The sequence below is a fragment of the Anser anser genome, assembly GCF_964211835.1.
Source record: "Anser anser genome assembly, chromosome: 3".
Taxonomy (NCBI): domain Eukaryota; kingdom Metazoa; phylum Chordata; class Aves; order Anseriformes; family Anatidae; genus Anser; species Anser anser.
This window is the reverse complement of record NC_139722.1, coordinates 88,565,176-88,583,177: the sequence shown is the minus strand read 5'-3', so window position 1 is coordinate 88,583,177 and position 18,002 is coordinate 88,565,176. Positions and strand designations below refer to the sequence as shown.

The 18,002-nt window shown below is 40.5% G+C and overlaps 1 protein-coding gene across 4 annotated transcripts in view; it reads right to left on the bottom strand.

Annotated features, from left to right (window-relative positions):
* Positions 1-18,002, bottom strand: part of RASGRP3 (RAS guanyl releasing protein 3) — a 59,850-nt gene that overhangs the window by 35,715 nt on the left and 6,133 nt on the right. The window contains exon 1 of one of the 4 annotated variants that reach the window (XM_083829635.1): positions 12,659-12,857. The exons of 2 other annotated variants lie outside the window; for them this stretch is intronic. The gene's annotated coding sequence lies outside the window, so the exon portion shown is untranslated. Of the gene's footprint in view, positions 1-12,658; positions 12,858-18,002 lie in introns of those variants that run through there. One more of the 4 variants, XM_083829632.1, reaches the window with a different exon arrangement.

Here is an 18,002-nt window from a genome sequence, read left to right as displayed (position 1 = left end):
GGGGAGGTCCACACCTAGAAGCTACAGGGGTTTAACTTCATATTAAAACGTCAAGCCAGCACAAATCCCTGTGTGGGCACTTTCACATGGGTTTCACATAAGTTGTATTGGTTGCAGGTGTGAGCAAAACCAGTAAGTTGGGTTTAAATAGGCTTATGTTTGACATACAAGGTAATATTTATTTAGCTAAGTGGAATTAAAATAGCTTTTTAGCCAAGACAAAGTAAATGTAGATGTAGCATTTTCCCCCGTTAATTAAAAGCGGGTTATTTTTCGTTTACTTAGGGACAGTAAATACAGCCACATGTGAACAGTTCAACTTTGACACCAAGGCACCTCTATGGGTCTCAGTTCATCCATAAACTTCCCAGAGACCTGCATGCAGGAGACTCATACTCTTTACAAGATTAGGACATTCTTGAGGGTGTAAGTACACCAGAACTCTCCTCTTCTCCCCCTTCTCCAAGCCTACACAACCCATCAGTGAATGCTTGCATTAAATGGTTTCTACCATGTGGCTGCTGGACAAGAACTGCTAAATGTGAGCAGCTGAACAGGGAAATTGAATCAGTAGCAGTACACAGAAAAAGAAGCTGAGAAAAAAAATTGAGTCTCATGAGAACGTTTACGGGCGAGCTCCCTTATTATACTTTTCTGCTTTATCCTGTATTGTTCATGTCCATAACAAGCTCTTCAGGACAGACTTCATCTGCTATCCCACAGATGCAGAAGAGGATCTCACCATGAGGTGCTTTCTTGCACTTAGTCTCCACACATATTAGTGTAATTACCATAATAAGAATCCCAGATGGGACACTTGATGGCTGCAGCTTTGTGTACACAGGTGCAATCCAGACATCTGTTTGGGCTCAGTAAGGGTCCTAGGTTGCCTAATGCATGGTTCCTGAAGTTTACCCACCCCACAAGCAGTTAATATTTTCTTGTAGGTTATCTGTACCGGTTTATTTATTACAGTACACACAACTCCATCGCTAGAAAACTCTGAGCAAGTAATTTACTTGGTCAAGTTTCTCCAGCTGACACATGCTGAAGATGTGCTAGGCAGGAAAGAGCAGTGACAGTGGACTGTCAGGCAGCCTAATGCCACTGCTTCTGTCTCAGTCCATGACCTCAAGCATCATATGCAGCTGGCAGCAGGATGGCACATCTGGCCTACCAATGATGCTCTGTCATTTGGCATGGGAACACAGAACAAGGGGAAGATTGTTGCACTGCTCCATGCATGCAGTATATGAGGCTTGGCTGGGGGCAGGGGAGGAATACAATTTAAATATGAGTCTTGGGCACTTCCAGAGTGACTCACCAGTATTCACTCACCTTTGCTACATACCTTCAGGCAGCAGTTATCCAGTAAACTGGCAGATCCTTGTTAACTGTCTACACCCTTTTACTTTAATTCACCCTTCATCTGGATCAAAGTGGAACTTCAAAAGGCACTAAATAGAGTGGGATGTCCATGCCTCTGTTGGGGAGTGGACAGGGGGATGGCTAAGTATATGCTTCTGATGAGTGGTTAAAGCCAACCTCGTATTAACAACAGACACTGCACAGGGGATAGTGGCTCAACACCTCTAGACGCTCAATGGGATAAAGTATCACCTACTCAGTTTCATTCATCTACCCCAGAACAGTATAACCTCCAAGGTGGGTTGTCCCTCGCTAGCAGCCAAGCACCCACACAGCCATTCACCCACCCCTCATCCCCTGCTATGCGTTATGGGGTGAAATAGGAAGAAAAGGAGTGAGAAAACTCATGGATTGAAATAAAGAAAGGGAAATCACTCACCAGTTACTGTCACAGGCAAACAGACTCAATTTGGAGAATTTAACTTAATTTATTCCCAATTAGCACAAATATTTAATTACTGACGTGGGTATTAGGAAACAGAAGACACACATTAAAAATCCCTTCCTCCTACTCTCTCAGACTCAGCTTCATTCCAGATACCTCTCCGTTTCCCTTTTTATTGCTGCAGATTACACACAGTCCTTTTAGTGAGGCAATGAGCATTGTGGGAGGTCAGGGTCAGGAGGAAACAGAGCAGTTTCTTTCTGCTGCTCCTTCCTTCTCATTACTGTCCTGTGCTCCAGCATGGGTCCTCTATGGGCTGCAGTCCCTTCAGAGGAGTACCTGTTCCATCACTGGCTTATCCATGGGCCACAGTCCTTTTGGGAAGTACCTGCTCTGCTACAGAGCAGATCCTAGTCCTCTGACCCTGTTATTCCCTCTGCTCTTCCCTCTGTTTTTCCTGCACCCTTCATCCCTCATACTCTCCACGTTATTTCCCCCTCAACGTTTTCAGCCCTTGCTCAGACATTTTCACAGAGGCACTGCCAGCTTGGCTGATGGGCTCAGTGGTGGCCTGTGGTGGGTTCCTCGCAAAGTCAGCTGGAGCACCTGTGTCTGGCACAGGGCATCCCCTGGCCTCCTCCCACAAAGGCCTCACCTGCAGCCCCTCTGCTGTCAAGCCTTGCCATTGATCTCCAGTACAGTCTCTAAGGGATGAGTGTTTGTGGCCCTAATAGGAAAGTACCAAAGTTACAAACTGCCAAATGTATTTCACTGTGTTCAACTTCGAGAGAAGAGTCCACTGGGCTAATTAATTCAAGTCATTACATATCACCCAATTAACACAGATGGGTGTTGTAAACAATTTAGATGCCTAGACATCCACTCTTCTATAGGAACAAGAGTTAAATGAACAGGACCATAGCTAAGAGACCAAGGGGATATATAGCTCTGCTCATATGCACTATCAAACTATTAGTTCACGTAATGCCTTGTGGAAGTTCATAAATTAGATTATGGGGTACTATATATGCTGACCTAACACAAAAGAGAAGCTTACAGAAATCATGAGGAATGCTAATGGACAGTCACACGACCAAATACTTTAAGTAATCAGAAAGTCATTTGATTAAGGCTTGAGCTGCTTAAACAGTGTTTTGTTCAGCATTCCTACCTCTTACTGTGAAATATAACCAAGATTTCTGAGACAATTAAAAAACAAACAAACAAAAACAGGTTTCCTCATATATAAGACACACAAAATAATAGATAACTTGATAAATGGATTTCTGAAAAACAAAGCTTTCATTCTCAATTGTAACTTTAGTGTTATGCAATGATATCTAGTATAATCAATTCTAGTTACCTACCATACTTCAGCTTTTTTCCCATCCTTTTCTATACCTGCTTCCTCAATTTATTGTGTTGGCATCTGTCTCTGTAACTGTAAATCCAGCTAATAATGGCAGTAAAATCTGAACATACATCCCTGAATTATCTAATGTATTATTATAGTATTTACTTCCACTTTACATAGGTCAAGGTAATACAATTACCCAGGAATGCATCAAGTTCAAAGAAAGATCCAAAGGAGGACTTTAGTTCATCTTCACAAAGAGGGAAACTTCTAGTCACACTTCTCAGTAGATTTGTCATAAAAAAGTGTTTTGTTATTCCCAATAAAGGAAAAAATAAAATTACAAATATAATACATTAGATCAACATATATGACATCAGAGGAAGCAGCCCTTCTGAGAATATTTGCCCTTCAGACATGTTAGAGTTCTTCACCACCACAGGACAACCCATCAAGAGAGAACAGCTAACAGCAATAAAAGTTCATATACTCCTTTATCCTAATTCATTTTTTTCAGAAAATGAATCAATACACTATCAATAATTCTTGTGAGTTATGCTACTGCTTGTAAGCCTTAAGAGAAACTCTTGGCAATTACCTTTATTATTCACAAACTTCCTTATAGCTCTTTACAGTCTTTCACACAATGAATCTGGTTTGTTAACCTAGTCAAGCCGGGGGAAAAAAAAAACACAACACCTTATCAGGATATACTCTTGACTGGTTATACTGCTTTATGCTTTTAATGAGACTGGTTTCGCTTTTCCCAAGAGAAAACATTTTTTAAAGCTATTTTAAAGCACACATGGGGAAATAATCAACTCTTCTGTTCTGAAAGACACAGAGTCAGTATATTCATTTCTGTATATCTGTAGCGAAGTATTTTAATATTTTATTATCATTTACTATTGCTAGCTTTATTCTCTTAAAGCCAAGCTAGAAAAATCAGACATTTATTAATTGGATTACTAAGAAATCCTAGGCCCTGTTTGCCTAGGTCTTCTGATATGCTCAGTGTGGAGATTTTTCCTTCACAAGCTAATTTTTCTCTTATTTTTAACTAAGCCAAAATTCTTGTATAGTAGTATAGTCCTGGAGCAGTGTCTTTTGTGAAGCTGTTAAATCCCTCAAGACTTACGATAGTTTTAAGAGTAAACACTACTCCCAGTTTCACACTAGTTTTCAATCAATTTTAAGGCAAAGGGAATTATAAGAGCCTCTAACTTCTAATATATGCCAGTAATTTTCTTATCAAAGCTTTTGTTTGATAAACCCATGGCTTCCAAATCGATTTTCCCTTGGAAGAAGTTTTATCCCTTCATATAATTCTGTAACTTCCCGTTATTTCCTATTGCAGACTATACATCCTAGCCATACTACATCCTAGGCCCACACTGACAGCTGCATTGCAGACTGTATATATACATATAGTGCCCTTGCATTATTATGATGCCACAAGAATTACAGCCATGTATGGAGTTTCTCAAGCACTTAAAACTCCTCAGAATTGTGCTGGTCATGCAAAACGTGGACATTATTGCTAAGTGTCCCAGAAAGCGAGATGTTAAAACATATCGCCCCTTCCCTCCTCCACCTCTGCAGCTATGTTGTATCAGGAAAAGATACCCATAGTCACAGATACCAACAAAGAGAGACTTCACCACCTACCACCTACCTGCCATCATTTCCAGCATGAAGGACTGTATCTAATTTCTCACGCTTTCTGGTTTCTGGCATTTCCCCAGCTGAAGAACAACCGGTTACTTTACAAAAAGCAAGGGCAATGCCTTGTGAAGAGGGATGGTTAAGCGCATGTTTGTTTTCCTCTTCAGCCCCATTATCCCATACCTTACATCTCTCCCCATGAATTCACAACCTGTACCCATGCCAGTGTGAGATCAATCAAAACATGGGGTAACTTCAGAAATATCTCGACCACATGTTTATGGCCTGGGAAGTACTTATCAGTGTAGTAAATAGAAGGCAACTGGCAAACTGGCAAAACAATAAAGGCAGGAAGAGGCTTTCAGAGACTTAGGTAATGGGAAGCTGGATGTCTGGGATGGAGCAAGACAGAGTTAAAAGGACAGAGGGGCAGGAGAGGACTTTGGCCACTTTCCCTCATTTGGCTGTTATGGTGTATTTCTACTGGAATGATCTTTTGTTTTCCCTTTGATGAATGTAGAAAACAGTTCACATGTAACTGCTATCTCTCCACAGATGTGCTAATAGGTCCCAGACAAGGCGAGAAGACTGGACCAGTTGCTAATGATCAGTAACCCTTCTTACTCCCTGGTGGCAGCACCCCATTCAATTGAGAGCAATTGCTTTTTAAAGAGAGAATGCAAATTAAAATATTACACTAGAAGACAGCAACAGACACACATGACAGCAGAAGGAGTTGCTGCTCCATCCTAGGAACTCGTGAAAATTGCCAACTACTGCACACTCACATGAATCAGGGATGCTTGCCTTGCACAGTGCTGTGGTTTTGCATCTGCAGAAGTTGCCGATGACTCAGAGCTCACAGGCAAGCAGGCATGCAAAAAGCTGGTAGAATAAAAACACAGCCTGGAGGTCAGGAGAAATCCAGCATCTTTCTTTGCCAAGTTCCATGAGCAGAAATACTCGAGCAGTTCCTTACATCTCGGTATTTTCAATGAGTTTCCCCTGAGAAGAAGTGTAAACAATGGCAGGCTTCTGACTTCTTAGTGATGCAGAGAGAATATTTTAAACACAGACATACAGTGTTTCTTAAATCAGTTCACAGGTTTTCAAAATAGTAAGCCTCCCAAAGAGAAAAGCAGAGGAGAGACTATTTGCATTTTCTAGTGTGTCTGATCAGACTTTGAACTTATTTTCAGAGGTAACAAAGCGACCGTCAGTTGGCTGACTACACCTTGTCTCCTTACTAAGCTGTTGACTAAGAAACACACATTGCTTAGCACAATCCTAGATCCTATGAAGACAAGGAGCAAACTTCTCAAACTGTTTATGATAACACAAGAAGTCTACGGGGCACAGGATATGAGAACAGCGTCACCACGGTTAATGGCTATATCCAAGCTTTTGGAACAGAGGGAGTTTTATTAATAACCACGTACCTTCCTAACAATAAGACAGTTTGCAGCCAACAAGTTAAATGACTTCTTTAAAAAAAATAAAATAGTGGCAACACAGAAATTTCTCATCAAAAGATCTGAAACACAAATAAAAGCTCATCTGAAGAAGGAGCTATGTATAAAAGTACACAGAACAGCAAGAAAATTAGTAAAAGGGGAAGGAGCAGTGTAAAAGAACTCCCTGAGTCTGTTTCAAAAAAAAAAGAGGAAAAGCGTCTTACAGATCCTGTTTTAATAAGTAATACATTAAATAAGTAACCTTGATCTTTAGTTTTCTAAGAATATCTTGGTAGTTAACTATTTATTGTACAAAGAAATATTTAACACAGGCTTGCAGTTACACAACTATTCCCACTACACAGCCTACTACAACAGACTTCAGAGAAGGCATTCCAAAAGGAGCAGATTTTGAAACATAGACATCAAGCAAACTGCAAAAGAGCCTTTCCTTACTAGATGTTAATCTGAAAACCTTCTCTCTTATTTTGGTTCAAAACCCTGAGCTGAGAACTATATCTAAAAAAAAGGATTAAGCGCCCAAATCCTGTCTCCCTCTCACTTCCAGGGCCTGACTCCAGGGCTGCAATTCTTAGCCTGGTCTCTCCCTTCACACCTCCTCACCCCAGAAGGTGACTGCCTGATGTGCGAAGCACATCAAGCTTCTAGCCTATTTCTGAATTTTCATTGTTAAAGATCCCAAATGCTCAACAATGGGCTTCCAGAAGCATATCAGAGTCATCAACACCAAGCAGCTCCCCACTTAGGTCAGTCCTAAATCCTTTTGGAATCTGTACACCAAACACTCCTCTGCCTTGCCTGTATTAAGCACCCTTTGGTCATACCTAGCTTGTCACTCCCTTACTAAAAGGTGCAGCAGTGAAGCCCAGGCTCTTTATCCAAGGCTTCTGAACACTCCTTAAAGCTGTGAGAAATACAGGATCAATAATTTCATTTAGTTAAAAGAACTGAAGATCCACCACTGTCTTGGCTGAGATTACAGAGTATGTTTCCCAGCCCCAGAAAATCAACAAAATTCCATATTAAATGAAATAATGAATTTTCTTTGGGCTGCAGAGTAAAAGCAAGTAAGAGCATGACTGTATAATTTAAGGAGAAGAGTACTCACTTTAGAAGAGAAAAAAAAAAAGTAAATTCTACTTCCTGCCCCAATGCCTACTTAAGATAAAAATATACAGACAGTCATTAGGGCAGGGCCTGGAAACCAAGAGTTTTAGGAAGGGTGGCAGCTGTTCTAGGAAGTATGTGTTCATGAGTTTGGTAAAGCAGAGCATGAGTAAGCAAGCTACAGTAGGCAAGACGTCTTTAACAGAGGAGATTATTATTAGTCTTTTTAGGAAGCTATTTCATGAATAATATGATAAAGTTGGAATGTCATGGCTATTCTGATTTGGACAACAAAAATCAGTATATAGCCAGATGGTAAATTGACTCAAGCCCTAGTCCAGCAAAGATTTTCTGATGTAATTTACCCCACTGGCATACAATTACATCATAACTTTATACGCATACACTTTTTTTTCTCCTTCCCACTAGCAAAACCAGAAATTTCCAAGTGAGCTCTGGGTTCAAACACTGGGTTGCTGCAAAGCAAACAGAACTCCCTGATGCATGTTTTATGAACCAGCAACAAGATTATGGATTGGGTGGACCTAAGTGAATGGTGGGTTATGAACAGAAGCCCATCTATGATAACAATATTTCATAGAATCATCAAGGTTGGAAAAGATGACGGATGTCAGATTAAGGACATTTGACTTGGTGAGACCAGACTTTATGCTGTAGAAATGTTATGTCTTTTTAAAAAATATAAAGAATAATATAGCATCATGACAAAGGAAATATGCAACCTGGGGCCATTTATTAAAGACAGCTTCACCAATATGTTTAGTAAGCATGCAAAACCCCCACTATAAATTACATTCAATCTGATCGACCATATCATCTGTCATTTACTTAAATAATTGCCTCTAAGACTGATTTCTACATTAAAAACCATCAGCCTTCTTTAGGCATGGTGAGAAAAATGTACTTCAAAAGTATATGGAAAATTCTTATTCACCGAGCAGATCCTTTTCCTGCACACATTTCCCACACTCCAGATTCTCTTGCACAAGCCCACCACTATTCTGCGTGAAACGTCTGTTTCCATAGTAAGGGTTGAAAGAAGAAGCAGTTTTAAGAGTAGCAGAAGGAGTTGCATATGGGAATTCAGTGATATTTTACATAACAGGTCATATCAGTATGTATCAGCTACCGGTATACTAAGCTTGGTATGACTTACGTGGTAGACTAAAGCAGACATACTACTGAATCACTCATATTAAATCTGTTAATTTAAGATGATATGGTTATTTTCTGTTTACAGGAACTAAATATACCAAGTATCTGAACAAGAATAGCTCAAGTGCCACTAATTTTGCAAAGTTTATTGTGTCTGGTGTTACTCTTCAGGTGTTGAAGCCTTCTCCCCTAGTCTGAGAAATTCCAGATCGTTAGTAAAGAGAATATGCATAAATCACAGGTGCGAGAGTACAGTGTAGAGAGAGTCAAACCATTTCACCCATTTGAATGTGGTCAGAGGATACAGCATCAAGGGGAGCGGCTACTCAGAGAAGTGAGACGGCAGATGGCCACCAAAACAACCAGAGTAATTCTCAGGGGAGATTGTATTTTCTGCTGAGCTGTAAACATCAGTCGTGTGGGTATTTCCACACACCCACTCTTTGATCCTGACCCCCACACACTTAAGTGTAGGCTGAACTTTCTGATGGGAACGGTCATGAGTTCAGCTCTGCAAATACCTGTGTTTTTGGGGACTGGTCTTTGTAGCTGAACTGGACTCGCCAAGTCAGTCTGTTGATATTGTCATTGCTTGTAGCTGACATTCTTTTACCTTCAATATAAGAGAAACATTATCCCCTGCCCCAGTGCCTCTAATCTGATAACCAGGTGGCTTTTAGACACATTACACCAACAAGCAAATGCAACAATGAAAAAGCACTACTACACTGACTATTCACACTGAATGGAAAACCCACAGAGAAGAGCACTGATTAGCAAAAATCCGAAGACCTGAGAATTTGCATCAGCTTTTTTATTCAAACACTTGGGTATTAGACATTGTCATTCTTGGATTAAAACAGGGAGCCAACATGAAAACATGTCTATCAAACTTAGCGATGAAAAGTGATTATAACACAAATATGTTAACAGAAAACATTCTGTGGAAGATGTTTAGAGTACCTATACAAATGTTATGTAGCCAAGCCCAGACAGCTGAGCAAAAAAGAAAACCACACAAGTACCCCTTCAGTATTTTTATAAGTAGTTTCCTCTCTTTATTCAGAACATCCTGGGAGTGGCTCCTGTGTATAATGGCATTTTCAACTACAGAAAAGAGCTGGCAATACTGTGGTTACTCTTCAGATAGATGTTTTCTTGTAGAGCAGAAATATGCCCATTCAGAGAACTGTAAGACTGCCCTAATTATTTCCTTGGAGTACAGGAAAAGAATTTAACAGGAACCTTACGAGGTTCTCAGTGATATGAACTTCTGCAGAGGGACAGCAATGTTACTGAATCTCTGTGTATGTAAGAAATTCCAGGATGAATGATTTCTGTTAGGTATTGGACTTTCTGGATATATGTCTATGTCAATGAGAGGTGCAAAGGCCAAGCATGTCCCAGAGCAAAGCATCCAGAAATTCATATAATGTATTTCATTATGCCTATGCAGAACTGCCTTGACTTACACAAACATAATCAGAGGGGCAGGAAGGTGTTATATTCAAAAAGCTGAGCACATGTGTTTTCATGAGATCAGGATATTAAATTACAAAAGAGTGATGGTACAGAGGTTGTGTCTTCTGCTCAAGTGTAAAATCAATGTGTGCCCCAATGGCATCCTAAGACTGGTACTCCAACAATGGAGGTTGCAGTTGGAATCATGAGAAAAGCCATAAAGGGAGGAAAGCTTGAAGACTACGATATTCTCATTTCTCAAAGTACCCTGTCTGTGTTTAACAGCAACTATCCCTAACAAAGTGGGCCGATGATAAGGATTTAAACAACCCCGGCCTTGAGAATCTTGTAATGTCACTCATGTTTGCTTTGTGTACAGAGGATTTAAAAGTCTAGTCAGTAGCCTTGAATTTTATTCAAAATAAGATACAGTAATGACAGCTGGAGGCTGTAAATACAACTGCGTTGTTTATCTTAAAGTTTGCAGATCCAAGCAATGAGTTATTCTCCTTTATTGTGACTGACCTTAAAACCCAACAGTATAGAGGCACAAAACTGAGATTTCCTCACCACATTTCTATGAGACAAGTCAGTGACAGCTTTGACAGCATGTTTCAATACATATATTACCTGAAGGCGAGTTCGGCACTACAGTTATGTAATTTTTACTATCCGATCATCTCTAGTTCCCCTTTATACTACTGTCACCTCCCAGGGATGCCTGAGAACAAAATCAGTTGCACGAGGTACATACACAATAGGTTAGTAATCCAGCTGATGCAGGACCATACGGCTTTACATCAGGCTTTGGTACCAGCCCTGGCACAGTGGTTGTGCCAGAGCTAGGAAAGAAGGAAAGCAGGAACAGTATGAGCTGTTAGCCATTTTCTGGTAGATTTGGGGTTTAACTTAGGTTCAAAGCATGGTCCTTCAACAGACCTTTTAATCTGACTAGGTAGCTTGCTCAACAGAGAATGTCCATCACAGACATAAAATACAACATCTGGAAATGAGCACACTGTGGACTAGTGTTACCTCAAATTAAGGACTCCTACAAACCCGAAGAAGGGAAGAGCCATTCTGGGGTCCAAAGAAAAAAGGGAGGGTGAACCAGTTATCCTCCCTGCCCCATGTGGGATGGAGACTCGGACAGGCCCACGAGGCCCCATCAGAGCCGAGGTTCCCAGGGGACTACAGGCTCCTGAGTGCAAAGCCAGGAGGCGTCTTGCAGCCCTGTAGGGCTGCCACATTCATGGCTTTGCAGGTCATTTGTGTGGAGAGGCTGCAAGGTAATCACAGCCAGACAGTGCTTGAGCTCGTGGTTCAAAGGCAGTCTACCCTCAGAGACTAGAACAGGCAGGAAACCAAGCAGACTTCTGGTTTTGTGAACAACTGAAACTGATTGACATTTTCCTATAAAATTTGCAGTTAACTGGCAGAGCCATAAACTATGGTTTAAAAGATAAATAAAAGTCTTCAGGGAGAAATACATGAAGTTTCTCTTTTATGTGAGAAGTCTGAATCGGGATTATTCTGCCCATCTTTAAAGAAGGGACCACGATTCACTAAACTAAACCTGCCAGTGTTTATTCTCGATCCCATTCTGAAATTTAGGTCTTTTAACTTGAGATGTACCTTCCTCAACAGGATCCCACTGCTGTCCACCTCTGCTGCTCTCAGCCTTTCCTAAAGCACCTGGCATTCCTCAGTCTCATACAAAGCTCTACTACCCATTTATTTGTTCCAATTCCTTCTAAATCTTCCTCCAAAAAGTAAAACACAATAATTTATCTCTATATAAAAAATTGATCGAAAGTTTCTTTATGTATATCTTATATTCTAATTCTTATGTTTTTAAGCAAAACTTCAGACTGGAACAGTCAAGAATTATCAGGTGGGGAAATCAATCATTCATGAAGCATAAACATCAAAAATGCAAGCGTCTAAAAATAAATTGAATTAAAAACCTGGAGATATTTAGGATACTCACTCCCTGTTTTTAGGGAGGATTTTTTAATCTTTACAAGCTAATTATGCATTATTATCCAGAATTAATTAATTATATCTTAATCAGTGCATCTTCACTCTTCTCCTACACGTCTCTGTTTCTACCTTCTTCTTTGCAAAAAAATCTCTTCTTTCAACCCTAAAAACTGACCAGTCACAAGCAACTTTCTTCAGACTGATCACACTATTTTGGTGGGATACCTTTGTCAGTTCCTTACATGAGCATTTTTAAGCCAAATACTGAAAGTGCTGTATTCTCAACTTGCATCATTACCTATTAACTCGCTCTACCGAGAAAGGAAAATACATTTGCCATAAACAATCTCTTTACACCATCATCTGAGTGAACAAACATTATTTTGCCTCCCCGGCTAGCATGAGGACAAAACACAGCACCTGTCTAGTTCCTGCACAGTAAAAACAATGCTATTGTTAATCACAGGTCAGAAAAATATAGACATTCAGAGTATGAATGACTGCTTATCAATGAGGTGACAAAAATACGCCTCACTCTTAAGTGTTTTTACAAAAGGTCTCGGATGAAAATAGGAAAGCAGTGGTAGTTTAGAAAAAAAAATAAAAACAGGGAAAATCACTTACTGTACTTGGTTCTGCAGAGGTATTCAACACAAACATCACCCTTCCTTGTCCAGCTGCCAAGTGCTAAAGCACGAAATGAGCAGCTGTTTCCTTCAAGCTGGGGCTGTGTGTCTTAACTAGTCACATGCCCCTCCTGATAAATCTCACTGCTGTGCCAGGAGGTCAGAATCTGAAGATCATTATTCCCCTTATTAGAAAATCCTTTTCATAACAGCAGCCTTCGCTAAAGCATTTGCCTGGAACGTGGTGCTATGTGTTCCATAACTTTTTTTTTTTTTTTCTTTCTAAATGACTTACACCAAACAGTAGATAAGCCTTAATCAACAATAGGGGCAGTACAAATGGAAAGTTAAACACATCCCTGTTAATTGCTTCGGTTTTGTGTCTGACTTCCCATTTTGCTGTATTTAAATTTAGTCTTAATGTTGGAAACAGGACAATTTAAAGCACAGTGGCATTCATAGTGTCTTTAAGACCTGGCCTCTCCACAGATCACGTAAAATATGTGAACAATCCCACTTTTGGGGATTAGGCATGCTTAAGTGGCAATATTGTTACCTCTTGTGTTTGCATAGTAGAGTGATGAACGCTTGCAGTTAATTTCTATTTCAGTATCTAGCATTTTTGCAGCATAGAGATGGCTCCCCATTCTGCCAGACATTGCTTAGTCACACAGGGATAGCTCATTGGAGGTGGGGACTACCAGCCTAAACAGAGACAATAAAATGGAAAACAAAAGCATCCTTATCCCCATGTTCCCAGATGTAGGACAAATGAAGGAGAAACACTGAAGTAAAGAAATTAACAGATTCTGAAGGAATTTTCCATGGAGATATGTAGCCATACATTACTGAAATTTATCTAAGACTCTGTAGCCTAATTCCCCACAGCTTGACCACATATTTAAAGATATTTAGGTATTTGAGGACAAGAGCATACTGTCAATGGGATTTTGAGGGTAAGGCACAAAACTCAATTTTCTGAAATGCTTAATTTCCATCCCACATATCGGAAATACTATACTGAAACTGGTGGTAGTTTAAATCTAAAAAACTGACAGTACACAGGCAATTGCTGTACCCTAGTATAGGATGTGGTTACCACCAATAGATGGATGGTACTTTATTGTTTTGGAAGCAAACCAGATCTTGCAAGATCACACAGTCTCATTGGATTATGAAGTGCATTATAGGGCATTTTTCTGAAATACAACCTCCACTAATAGTATGGCATCTGAGATTTGAACAAATTCAAGGAATTGCTCAGAGCCAGAAAGCTGCCTGTTTTTTAAATTATTAAATTATAACAGCATATCTAACTGGCACGTATGTCATAAATTGATGAATGCCTGCAAATCACAGAAGATGAGGGCTGCGGGGAAAAAAAAGGGCAATTCAGGTTGCTTCCTTTGACCCTACCCAGCTCTACATATTATATAAACTTGCACATGGTTATGAAAGCATGCAACCCTCACTGCTGCCAGCACAGCCTGAAGCAATGAAGAAGCCCTCATGCTAATTATCCATGCCTTTGTGGGTCTCTCATTTTCTTGGTATCACAGAGAAACCACTAGGTTTCCTTGAAAAGTTTTCATGAAAAAAACCTCCCAGACCTCACTGATTCTTATCACCCAGGAAAATGAGGGGGAACCCAGACTGTCAGAGGACCTTTTTTTTTTTTTTGCAGCTTCAGTGCTGAAGGATCCTCAAGTCCCCTGGCCACAGCCCCAGCTAGTGGCCTCCTCACACCTCTGCCACCAGCACCCCTGAAACCCCAGCCTTTTCCTGGTGATATGGCAGGGTTTGGTGCCTTGTTTGTCCTCGTTCATCTCTGCACCTGCACCCTGAACACAACAGATATACGAGAAGGAAGCGTTAGCTCAAAGTCTCTTCAGTTTATGGCCAGGGAGACACCTCAGTTATTCACCCAGGGTGAAGCCCTGAGTGGCACCCTCCCTGCCCTCGCCACTGCGGCACACCTCACCGGCTGTTAGTCCCATTAGGGCCCTCGCAGAAGACACGGAAACACTTCTATCAGACTTCACCCTTTTGGCCAGCCATTTCAAAGGGCGGAAGCACACCAGACCCGAAAGGTGATGGACCTGCCCATGGTGGGGGGTTGAAATTAAATGATCTTTAAGGTTCCTTCCAATGCAAACCATTCTGCGATTCTATGACTGGAGCCCCAGGGCCTAATGCAGCCTTGGGAGTGAGAGGTGCCAAGGGGTGGCCCCACAGCAGCACCCAGTGGCCTGAGGTCCCCAGTGCAGTCTGGCCCACCTCAGTGGCCATTTCCCTGCCGCCACCCGCGTTCCCCATGATAATGCCCCTGGAGTGCCCTAGGTAGGTGCTGGGACGCGGGTGGCCCATCTCATGTGGGTGCTAGGGTGAAGCTGGCGGTGGTCTTCTGAATGTCCAATGTCCAAAGGTTGTGCACCATTGGGGCAATTCCCACAACAGGGATGTGGGTTTGTGCACGAAACACTTGAACACAAGATGATGCCAGACCTCAGTTTTGCCTTTGTAAACACAGTAAGTAAATGCATCACAAGGAGTGCTTCTGGCATGGCAGGTTAGTGTCTAGGTAAAGGGTAAATGTTTGCTGCAGATGTGCAGCACTGCTTTATCCCAGTGCACAAGGGGCTTGGCAACATGTCAACAAGTTGTTCCTCTTGGTAGTCCTGGGAGGCTGTGCTGATGTGGTCTCCTCAGAAACTCCATGAAAACTTTCATCTAGCCTCTAACAAAAGTGTCCCCATGTATGGGGCTTTGCCATCCCGAGGCCTTCAGAGCTCCTGAGGGTGTTTCAAAAGAGGGGCAGAGGAGATTGCAAAACCTAAGAGTTTAAAAATGAGAGTTAAGTCCACAACGAATGAATTCCCTTAAGTTTAGGACACTGGCAGGAGAATAATTTCAAAGAGCGAATTAGAACTGCCCTTGCAGAACTGAGCTGGAGGCTCCTGCACTCTGTGTTCTGGGGATGGCTGCTCGCAGAGCCAAGTGTAAAATATCAGGCCTGCCTGAGACAAAGGTGAAAGCACTTGTGCTTTAGGGCACGGCCCATTGAGCAAATGAGTTATCTCTGATAAATGCCATTTCATTTCTCCTAAACAATGTTTTCATTTGAGATCAAGGGTAACAGAACTTCATGTGCAGCTTTAAAAAGAAAGGATCATGAATTTCCTTACAAAATTAGTAACAAAATGACTGCTAATATTTAAGAAAACATGATTGAAATGTGTTCCACAGTAGTCTACCAATCCACAAATACCACTTTAGGATTACTTTTTCCATTTCTTTGATTATGCAATGTCCATAGCACTCTCTTACATTTATCAAGACCCTTTGATATTTATCATTGATTAAATGCTGGTAGTACACAGACCATTAAAAATAAAACAGAGGACAGTCAAAGTCATCACTGGACTGAATAGCTATCTATTTTTATTTGGTAGTTATATTTCACTTAGGGACATAATTTGATAATAGTGCGAGAATGGCGATTTTCAACAGACAACTTGGGATACACTCCCTAAAAAGAAAAGGAGTCTTTGTACTTTCTGAAATGACTAGACAAATAAATTATTTTATGTGGTTCAGTAAAACTTGCTGTAAACTCATTGTGGTTTATGCGGAAAAAGGTTTGTCAGTTCCTCATGCTGAATGGTCAGATTTAAATCATCATGAAACAGAATAGAAAAATAGCTTGCTGAAATTATTTTCAATTGCTGAAAATAAAACTCTCAAGAATTTTGCGAGGGTTTCTTTTTTTTTTCTTTTTTCTTTTGTGAAGAAATGCCAACATACAAAGAGACAAGGTAGCTAGTGCAGACACAATGAGTCAACGAATATAATGTTGTGTTCTTATATCTATCAGATGGCATCTTCTGCATGACAAAAACTTTGCTATTTGTTACACAACAGTGTATTTGTATTAGCTTCTCCACCTGCTGAGAAAACAGCTCAAGACTTGATTGGAAAAGGTATCTTTTTGTTTGTGGAAACTCAAAAACTAAGAAATGAACATAGACTTCTCGGTCATGGCATGAGAAATCTTGAACAGTAATAACAACAAAAAAAAGAGTACAGTTAGCACAGAATTGTGATAGTATGAAAATACAAATAGTGTGGATAGCTTTTAGAAAAGTCACAAAGAACTAAAGAATGGAACAGTTGTCCATTTTGATTGAGTCTGAGATCAGGAAGTCATTTGCTTTTATTGGTGTTGGATAAATGGATCCTGAGCCTCTCCCTACTGCAGGAGGGGCTATTTTATGGGTGGCTTTTAACTGTTGTTTCTCTTATCTTTTTAGGCATACTTGGCTATGTCTTGTTTATGTGTCATTTCATTAATTGTAGGTGCATTCATTTAAAAATTGAGTACTGATAAATGGTGTATCTCAGCATCAGTGCTTTGACACTCTGCTAAAATGTGGAATATATAAATATTTTCTGAATATGGCAATTTTGGAGGGGTGGTTTTTTGGGTTGCCTGAAAATTTCTTTTTCTGTTAGCATGTTTTTCCAGAGTCTGTATAACAGGAGGTGAGATTCTGAGCGGACATAAATGAACCCTTGGAGAAACTGAATCAGGTTATGCTAACTGCAAGTCTGCATTATTACATTTTTTTCTTAAGTGGTTGACATATTATTTGTCTGTGGTCTTCTAGAATATGTGGAATCCTTAGCTAATAAGCAGTGCCTGGTTTGAGGGCCTGCCTCAGATATTATATAGCCTTCACTATCAGCAGAAGTGAATGAAAGCAGACCATGGAAGCCTTCACTAGACAGGATGTTTTATAAATACCTAAGTGCGATTAAAAAATCTGCTATAAATAGTCTAGCAGCTCTCACAATAAGCTGCCAGCTAAAGGGCATCTGAAGGACATAATGGAAAATAAATTTTGCTGAAAATATTCTATGTTTCTCAGCATTATACTACACTCCATCAGTTTTAAACATCTATAGGCAATGTTATATTCTCAGTGCTCTAGGGGGCACAGCAGTACTGCAGATGCCATGTGTACATCCCCTTCCATACCCAAGGGTACACCCACTAGCCATGTTGTGGCTGAGAAATCAAGAGCTGAGAAGATAAGATTAGGTCATCCTTAACTCCAGCCCTTGGAACAAGTCCCTTATTTATAACAGCAATTACATGTCTTAGGTGGAGCCTATAGCAATGCCTAGAGTTAAGGCTGCTGGTTGCTTTCCACTGGAAAGAAATGCTTTCGTTTGCTTTTAAGTATATGAGAATATGGTAATTTAAGCAGAAATTCTATATGTTGTATACAAGCCTGAATACTCATATGTATACTGCTCATGCTCTTAAGTATACATCAAAC